Source organism: Triticum dicoccoides, chromosome 7A (assembly GCF_002162155.2).
Source record: "Triticum dicoccoides isolate Atlit2015 ecotype Zavitan chromosome 7A, WEW_v2.0, whole genome shotgun sequence".
Classification (NCBI taxonomy): domain Eukaryota; kingdom Viridiplantae; phylum Streptophyta; class Magnoliopsida; order Poales; family Poaceae; genus Triticum; species Triticum dicoccoides.
The window spans coordinates 657,645,914-657,656,358 of NC_041392.1; positions in this window are offsets into that span (position 1 = coordinate 657,645,914).

The following is a 10,445-nucleotide window of genomic DNA, read 5'->3' on the forward strand; positions in this document are numbered from 1 at the left end:
TATAGAGGGAGTATCTCTCTGTTAAAAAATATATTTATGTGTAACTAGTTACTCCTGTCTTTCTACTTCCTTTCGCTGATATGTGGGGCAACCGGCAACAGGGTCCACGTGCCATATGCACAAATTAGAGTGCACAACTTCATGGTAGACACACCCCGGTCATAGCGCCGCAGTAATGCCCAATGAGCTGTCAAATCACAACCCCCCCTTTCCAGCTTTAGCAGTAAGCTGGATGGACGAAGCGGCAATATTTCACTGGGCCTGAATCCCCTTCTCCCTCGTCTGCTTGTTCAGAGAAAACCCCCTCTCGGCGATTGCATAGGGTTTTCTCATGGAGAACCAGGTACGAATTATCATCCATCCCCGATAAACCCAAGTCGCTTGGTCACAGGTAATCCTAGGATGGCAGCCGTCGCCGTTGATGCATTTTTCTTCCTACTGAATCTAGTGTGTTTCATTTGCAGTGCCCGAAGTGCGAGTACCCTACAGGTTTCTGCGCCCTCGGCGAGACGCCACACTTGTTCCTTCTCATCCTAACACAGCATTTTGAAACGCGCACAGTATATTCCTAGAATCCTCTTTTCTATCCGGGAGGGTGGGGTTTTTTTGAACATGTTGTGTTCTCATATTATTTTTCCTACAGTGTATTATTTGCTCTGTCGGAACACATGTACTCAAGATGCTCGGCCTTGCCATAACTGAATACACTAGTTTAATGGTCACAGTGAAGACAAGCCATGGATATAAGTTCCGAGTTGGGTTCATGAACCAAGATCGCTGCTTTTTTTATGGCCGAACTTGGATAAACTTTCTCAAGTGTTACGGACTGAAAGTTGGCGCACGAATGTTGGTGGAAAGAGCAGAACCTGGTCTCATATTTACTGCGATCTTCCACCCCGACGTCATTCCAATTGTTCATCCATGTTAGTTTTGTATCTGGTTCTTGCTTGTTTCCTCGATTACTTCTTAATCCACCTATCATGTCTAACTAATCACAATTTAACTTTAAAAGTAGCAACGAATCTCTCACGAAGATGCTACTTCTAACTAATATTTTCTTATAATTGGTGGCACGTGTAGGTTTTTTCAGAGTTAAGCAGTCTGCTCGTTTGTTACTCTGTAATAACTCGGCTGTTACTAACGGCACTGAAGTTGACTGGATCGACATCCACAAGTTCCTACACTTTATTGATCGGCTTGAGGTCCTTGTGGGGCGTTTCAATGGTGGAAGGCCACGTGGGATATGTGTGCCACTGCTGCACTCGTTGAACTATTGTGTCGAGAAACTTATGGTACGAGCTGTTTTCTGTTATATATGTTGTTCATAAACTATTGCTTATACACAGTTTTACAACCGTGATCTTCTTGAAAGAGGAACTGCCGAGTTCTATTGTTCCTATACAGATGCCTGACCATGGTCGGGTCAGACTTGCACTTGGTCACAACATGATGTTTATGTCGACCTACTCAATTCCCCTTGGAGGTGAAAAGATACTTATTCATGGGTGGTCTAAAATAATGAAGGCCCGTCCATCTTGGAGAATAGGACAGAAGATTATGTTCATGCTTTTCCATGGCTCTAAAGCGAATATCCTGTTTATTGACCACGTTGCGAGATGAAGCCGCTTTCAGAAGGTTGTGGATGCGCGGGGTGGCGCCTAGGCCTTGTCCTGGGGCTTGGCGGCCTCACCCTTGGTTAACTGTAGGCAAAGTAGCACTGTTCGAGGCGTGCTTTGTACGGTTGAACCTGTATAAGTACTCATATCGCTTTCAACTTTGGTTGTTAAGTGCCCCTGCTGGTTTCAGTTAAGGTTGTTAAGTACTCCTGCTACTTTTACAGTCTGTCGTGTTTCTTCCGTCCTGTCTTCCTCCAGCTGCCAAAACCAAACCAGCACCGGCGGGGCCGCCTGCTTCCGCCTCCCACGGCTGGCTGCGCCTCAGCGCACGCATCGCAGCCCCACCGTCTCCTAAATCGTTAACGCCGACGTCCTCCGCGCGCTTTGGTGCACTCACCGCGGCACCGCCCTCTCGCGATGTCAACATGGTCAACAAACAACAGGAATCGGCAGAAGTACGTGGAGAGGATGACAGTAGGGGCACACCACGTCAGCGTATGGAAAAATAAAATGCTTCCTCCTAGTGTTTTCCTGACATCTGGGACCCACGACATTGTGAGCGTATATAGTCAATAGACAAGAGAACAACACAAGATCGGCTGACACCTGGGACGTAGCTACTCGAGCAGTATTTTTTTGTTTGGTATTGTTCAGACGGAGTAGGGTTTGAGCTGGGCTGTGGCCCGTCTAGCCCAGGCTTATATTTTATGTTCACCATGTGACCAGCCCAGCTATTTTTTCTTTGTGAAAATGAGCCCAGTTTATTTTTTCTGAAGAATACCCAATCCAGGCCTACTTATTTTTCTACGCCCTGATGGGCTGCAACTCTTTCAAGATGCCTGCAAATCTTGAAAGTAATATGAAATGGGTTGTAAATATAAAAACAGATGACAAATTGGCAATTACTTTATAATTTCTGAATTTTATTACATTTTCAGATTTCTATTTCACTGGGCATTAACCTAATTTAAATATATCTTCAAAGTACTTTAAATCTGGCTGGACATTTCGGTATTAAAAATAGTTTGAAACCCACAGAAATATGCGAAATTGGCCCTAGCCAACCAAAAAAACGACTGCAATAAATTGCATAAGAAGTTGCCATGAGCTATATATAAATTATTAAAAAAAGAGGGAGTGGTCTGACTTGTGGGCCTGTTTAGTTGATGCGTATGCAAGATTTTTTTAGTTATTATATACGTCAACAAACGATTCTAGCAGACGTAACCATTGGATGTCAATCCAACGACCATCGTGTTTCTTCAATCTCTGATCTTCTTGCTCCAGCCGCCAAAGCAGCGCCGGCGGGACCGCCTACTCCCGCCTCCCGTGGCCGGTTGTGCTGCCGCGCAGGCCTCAGCGCCCCCTACTACTCCCACCGCTGGCCAGGGCATCCCTCTACTCACCCACACCCCCGGTTATTCTGCGGCGACGGCAACCTCACACCGCAGCCGAACCGGTGAACGCTTGTACTCCTCTCCACGTGAGCATCCACTGCCGCGTCTTCCCCGGCTCCGCGTCGTCCCCTTCCTATGCCTCGCCATCGTCCACCGCCGTGGTGCTCTCAGCGCAGCGTGGTCAATGTGGTCAATGACCGACTTCCATCGGAAGAGTACTCTACGTGGAGAGGCTGACAGCTGGGTCCATGGCAGCCGCAAGGAAGTGCCTCCTTATTATGCGGAAAATAATTATTCCTCCACCTAACAGCGGGGACCCACCGGACAGGCCACCAGTATTTTGCAAACAAAATCGTTTCCCCCTGACAGCTGGGACCCACCGAATGGGGCACCGTATTTCGCAAAAAAAATGTCCCCTCCGCTGTCAGTTCGGACCCACCGGAAGTGCCTCCTTATTACGCACAAAAAAATGAATACTCCCCCGGCTAGCTGGGACCCACCTTGGTGGGAGGCTGACTTGTGGGCCTACTAAGTTGACGGGGACGAAGGGCTTTGTCAACTTAGTCAATATGAACGATTCTAGCTCCAGTGACCGTACGATGTCCATCCAACGGCCGTAGTGCTTCTTCAACATCTGGTCTTCTTGCTCCAGCCACCCAAAACAGCGCCGGTCGTGCCGCATGCTCCTGCCTCCCGTGGCCGGCTGTGCTACTGCGGAGGCCTCACCGCCCCCTACTATTCCCACCGCTGGCCAGGCCTTGCGGCGACGGCAGCCTCACACCGCAGCCGAACCAGTGAACCCTCATACTCCTCTCCGCACGGGCTTCCACTGCGGTGTCTTCCCCGGCTCCGCGTCGTCCCCTTCCTAGGCCTCGCCGTCGTCCACCGCCGTGGTGCTCTCGGCGCGGCGTGGTCAATGTGGTCAACGACTGACTTCCATCGGAAGAGTACTGTGCATGGAGACGCTGACAGCTGGGTCCATGGACGCAGCAAGGAAGTGCCTCCTTATTACGCGCAAAATAATTATTCCTCCACCTAACAGCGGGGACCCACCGGACGGGCCACCGTATTTCGCGAAAAAAACGTTTTCCCCTGACTGCTGGGACCCACCAGCTATATCTTCGCACGCAAGGAAGTGCCTGACAGTCGGGACCCACCTGGTCGAAGCGTACGTAGCGTGTCGATGTAGAGGCACCCACTTGGTCATTCTGGTCGCGAACGTGTACGTACATATATACTGGTCGATGTAGAGGCGCGCACGTGTCGTCGTAGAGGCACGCACGTAGCATGTACAGTACGTACAGCGGCCAGGATGCAAAAAAGAAAAATACAGCCACGTATGTGTACATACGGGCGGGGTCTCGAACGCCTACTCGCGCATACGTACGGCCAGGGCTCGTGTACATGGCTGGGTCGGAACGGAGAAACAACGTCATCATCGTGTTCATGGGGAGGCAACGGAATGCGTCATGTTCATGGGGAGGCAACGAAATGCCTCGTGTTCATGGGGAGGCAACGGAATGCGTCGTGTTCATCGGGAGAGCTTGGACGGAACAGGCGATGGAAACGAGGCCTGGCATACCGCAGAACGGAGGAAACGGCCTTGTGTTCGACCGGCCACGTTCGAAACGGGATCCTGTTCATCGGGAGGGGTCTGGCGCACCACAAAACGGAGGAAACGGACCTCCTACGGTCGAAACGGGGGTCCTGTTGATCGTGAGGGGTGTGGCGTACTGCAAAATGGACGAAACGGACTTGTGTTGGAGCGCTACGGTCGAAACGGGGGTCCTGTTCATCGGGAGGGGTGTGGCGTACCGCAAAACGGGACTCCACGGGATACTGTTCATCTCCACCGTCGACCCCCTCCAGCCTCCACGAGCTACTGTTTATCCACCGTCGACCTCCTCCAGCTTCCACCTGCGACTGTTCATCCACGGGCTCCTGTTCATCCAGCCTCCACCGCGCGCTACTCCACCGACTACTGCTCAACCAGCCCTCTCCACGGGCTCCTGTTCAACCACCCCTCCACGGGCTACTGTTCATCCTGCCCTTCACTGTCTACTGTTCATCCAGCCCTCCACGGGGTGGTCCTGTTCATCCAGCCCTCCACGGGGTCCTGTTCGTCTAGCCCCAACCGGCTCGATCGATCGGGGTCCTATTCATCCAGAGGCAACACCACGGGGTCTTGTTCATCCACCCCCACCGGGAACTGTTCATCCAACCCCCCTCCTCCCCCCGTAACGCTCACTGTTCATCCAGAGGCAGCATCGGTCAGCTTCAGTTAGCAGCAGTAGCGAAGGAATCACTCGATCGGGTTCAGTTAACAGCCATCGATCGATCGCTCGGGTTCAGTAACGCGTAGCCTGCAGTGCAATCGCTTGGGTTCAGTTAGAGCCAATGCCTCGCACACACGTGCGTACGTATACGAGAGAAGCGCGTATCGCTCGGCCCCCGACCTCCCACCGTAACTGGGGACTTCCCGAAATTTTCCTCCCACTCGCTTCTACCACGAATTTTTCCGTCATGGACGACCCAAAGAATGTCATGCAGCTGCGTCTCCGGCCCGCCCAGGACGAAAAGCCCATTTTCTATCATGATTTTTTGTCATAAAAGTAGGAGCCCACCACATCTATGATGATACCGGGTTTTGTCACAATTATCGTCATAGAAGTGTCATATGTATGACAAAAAAAAATTCGTTCGGCCCAAAATGTCACGGATGGGTCTTTTTATTGTAGTGCGGAGCTTCTCACAACAAGCCTGATGGTTTTCGGTAGGGAATGCCCCACCTTTGTGGACGGAACGTTATCCATTGCCTCTTATTGCTTTCAATTTTTTTTCTCATGTCAACATAGAACAACAGCAGTGTTGTGTGAAGTTTTGTGATTTTCGGGGTTCGTTTGGACATTTTTATGAATTATCTGAGTTTTCAATGCCATTATGTGCATAATTCAAATTTGAACTACATGCGCATGCTCCAGTGCATATAAATTGGTTGAAAAATCAAATATGTGTCCTTGGGTGAATGCTTAGGTCCCATGCAAGAAATGGGAATGAATTTCAAACAACAGGGCACCGTTGATTGCTGGCAAAACATTGAGATGCCTGGTTTTTAAATTTTAGTAAATCCAAAACTCGTCTGAAATTCATGAAACTTGGCATGCTATCATGGAGCGGCATCAACATGCCGTGGTAAAAAATTCGTCCCATTTGGGTATATGCTTCTCACAGATCGGAGCTTCTCACAACAAGCATGATGGTTTTTGGTAGGGAACACCCCACCTTTGAGGACAGAACAATATCCATTGCCTCTTATCGCTTTCAAATTTTGATCTCGTGTCAACATAGAACAACAGGAGTGTTGTGTGAATTTTGTGATTTTTAGGGGTTCCTTTGGACATTTTTAAGCATTATCTGAGTTTTCAATGCATTTATGTGGATAATTCAAATTTGAACTACATGTGCATGCTCCAGTGCATATAAATTGGTTGAAAAATCAAATCTATGTCCTTGGATGCATGGTTAGATCCCATGCAAGAAATGGGAATGAATTTCAAACACCAGGGCACCGTTGATTGCCAGCAAAACATTGAGATGCCTGGTTTTTAAATTCTAGTAAATCCAAAACTCGTCTCAAATTCATGAAACTTGCCATGCTATCATGGAGCGGCATCAACATGCTGTGGTAATTTTTTTTTGTCCCATTTGGGTATATGCTTCTCACATATCGGAGCTTCTCACAACAAGCAAGATGGTTTTCAGTAGGGAACGCCCCATCTTTGGCGATGGAACGATATCTATTGCCTCTTATTGGTTTCAATTTTTTTCCCATGTCAACATAGAACAACAGGAGTGTTGTGTGATTGTTTTATTTTTCGGGGTTCGTTTGGATATTTTTATGCATTATCTGAGTTTTCAATGCATTTATGTACATAATTCAAATTTGAACTACATGCGCATGCTCCAGTGCATATAAATTGGTTGAAAAATTAAATCTGTGTCCTTGGGTGCATGCTTAGATCCCATGCAAGAAATGGGAATGAATTTCAAACACCATGGCACCGTTGATTGCCGGCAAAACGTTGAGATACTTTCTTTTTAAATTCTAGTAAATCTAAAACTCATCTGAAATTCATGAAACTTGGCATGCTATCATGAAAGGGCACCCGACATGCTGTGGTATTTTTCGTGTCCATTTTGGAAGAAGGCGCACTCGAATAATGACAGCCAACAAAGGCATTTAAAAAAATAGCTGCCACTTTAATATCTCAAATGTTTGTATACTTCAAACCATGTGCGTTCGATTAACCATTCACGTAACACCACGTGTCTTGGTTTTAATGGCTATAGGAGGTGTCGTGTGGACAGTTGCTTGACTGAACGGGAGGCGTGCGAGCGTAGTCCGATGCGTAGGCTCACCGGGAAGCGTACAAGCTGTTCAACGCAGGATTTGTGCATCTCTTCAACGCAAACGGTTCAGATTAGGGTATGCAAATTAAAGCCAGACGTCGGCGCTAAGCCAAGAGACTCTGCGATTTGTCAAAATATGCAGCTAAAAATTAATAGTTCTCCCCGGGATTAAGCATAGATTTCATTCATACTAGAGATTAAGTAGTCGTTCTCACCGGGAAGCGAGACAGCCTTGGTCCGCCGCCCGCCTCGCTCCCACTGGTCTATATTAATGGCGCCGCCAAGCGGCCGCACCCGCCCATCCTCGCCACACACACAATTCCTCTCTCTTCGCCCTCATCCTCGACGCCACTCTAAGTCCTCAAAGCCGTCAGTGTACGAGGATGCCGCTGAAGCGCCCCAGCGGAGGGAGTGGCGACGTCGGGACTGTTGAAGCACCGGAGCACGGCGTGAATATGGAGACAGAGGTTTCCGTCCCCGCCGACATGGAGAACGAGGCTGCCAACAAGCGGAGGAGGGTCGAGAAAGAACCGCAAGCGACTCCAGCAGGCCTAGACTTCATCAACAACCTCCCCGATGATATGTTGATAGTCATCATATCCCTCCTCCCAATCAAATATCGGGCGAGGACAGCCGCCCTTTCCCGGCGGTGGCGCACCCTATGGCTCTGCACCCCTGTCGACCTCCTCGACGCCCACAAGCTCTGTCATGGCTATCGCCAAATCTTGGATGCGTTCACCCAGATCCTCGGCAGTCACGATGGCCCAATCAAAGGCTTTATCGCGGGCAAGTTACGTTCCAATGGCAAGGAACGCTCCAAGCTTGACGAGTGGTTCCGATCCCGCGCCATAGATCAGGTCGAGAAGCTAAGTTATAATGATGGGCATATGGGCTTGCTGCCAATGTCCGCGCTCCACTTCGCGCCCACGCTACGCCTCGCCAAGTTCATGAACTGCCATTCCCCTCCCTAATGATGCGCCTGCTCTTTTTCTACCATGACTGAAGCACCTCGATCTCGTCGTCGTCCGCATCCCAAAGGATAACATGGAGCACCTGCTCCGCGGCTGTACTGCACTCGAGTTCCTTCGTATTCAGGCAATGAATTGGTCGAGTACCTTGCACATCACCTCTAGGACTCTTCGGACTATTTATGTGTGTTGTTGGTGCTGCAACGGGAGATCACAAAAGGTGGACCACAATATGGTCATCCAGGACACACCTTCACTTGAGAGATTACTTGTAGTTGATCAACAAGATCCAACAAGAATCAATGTCATTTCTGCGCCGAAATTGAAAGTGGTGGGCTACTCGTCTGTCAAATACTACAACTTTCAGGTAGAACACTCGCCTTATATACCTCTCCTTCTTGATATCAACGTTATTTCTAGTTTTGAAGATGTATGTTCGGCTGTCATCCAGCGAAGCTTCACCTAGACTCTGGGCACAGTGAAGGTCTTGGCACTAGAATCTGTCGTCCCCAACCTGGACCAAGTTTTCATTTGCCTGAGATGCTTTCCGTGCCTGAAGAAGCTGTATATCGAGGTGATGTTCCTTTCCTATTAAATGTTAACCATAAGGGAGTTCAATTTTTTGCACCTTTTCCCAAGTTTACAATGACAATGTACTACGATTTCTGAAGGAATTTTGGAGGATTTTAGGACATACACCCCACCCCATATTGGTTGCTTCATTCATATGGTTACAATCGTCCATAAGCATTTATCCTTTGGATTCGTCCATACTAGTTTTTTTAGGGAATTTTTCATCCAATCCAACCTCTTGTGAAGAAGGCTACATGTTTCTAGATTGTAATCAAATTCCCATGTTAATCATGCCAGATCGAAGATGTCAAGTTGGTGCATTTTACAAATCCTGCAAACCAAATGGGCGTGTAGCAGTGTTCAAAACTGCATGTAGGCACTAACGCTCTTCTTTTGCAGTGCATATTAGGCCCGATGGAAGATGTTCATAACGACAATCACATCGAATGCCTAGATCTGCATCTCTCAAATATTACTTTGAACTCCTACATAGGGACCCCACCGGAGATTACACTCGCCAAGTCCTTTCTTGCCAGAGCAAAGGTGCTAAGGGTACTGAGGTTGAACACGCATTTAATTAGGAAAAATCAATGGTATGATTATCAGAGCCGGCAGGTACTGCGGAATGGAAGTGCCTCCAAAAATGCCAAACTTCGTATTGGAAGAGCATATGGCAAAGCAATTGGAAGTTATTGTGTCAAACCCATACATGACTTGTCAGCGGCTGATCCCTTTTCAGAAATGACGCAGCTTGCAATGTTTGAATTTGGGCGATGTAATCTTTGAATCTAAACCTTGCAATATTTATGGTATTCGTTATATTGAACCGTTTATGTTCTCTTGTCTCAACACAAACACTTCATCCGGGTGAATCGCATGTCATACATCGCACACACCTTGATATGGCTGATCATTTCTTTTGTGTTGCCTAATCACAAATAGTTCATCCGAGTGAACCGTATGATGTACATCGCACACACCTTGATCTGGCTGACCATTTCTTTTGTGTTGCCTAATCACAAACAGTTCATCCGAGTGAACCGTATGTTGTACATCGCACACACCTTCATCTGACTGCCCATTTTGTTTGTTCCTCCTCACCGAAAACGGTTAATTGAACTGAACCATATGCCCTGAATCGCACACGCAACTAAAATCTGAACCATATTTGATGCATTCGTCATCACAAACATTTTGCACCTTTTTTGACAGTTTTTTTTACACCACCGTTTGCGATTATTGCATCGCACACAGTTTCGTCGAAGGGTCTCTGATCATAGTATCGCGTTAGCAGCATCTTGCAGTAGTGCCAGATGGTCTTTGTGCTGGCCATTAACGCTTCGACCCGCCGCCAGCTGGTTTCTTCCACCTCGCACGCAACTGTTCGGGAACGTTGCAGAAAACAAAAATTTTCCTACTCGTTTCACCAAGATCATCTAGGAGTTCATCTAGCAACGAGTCATTGGATGCATCTACATACC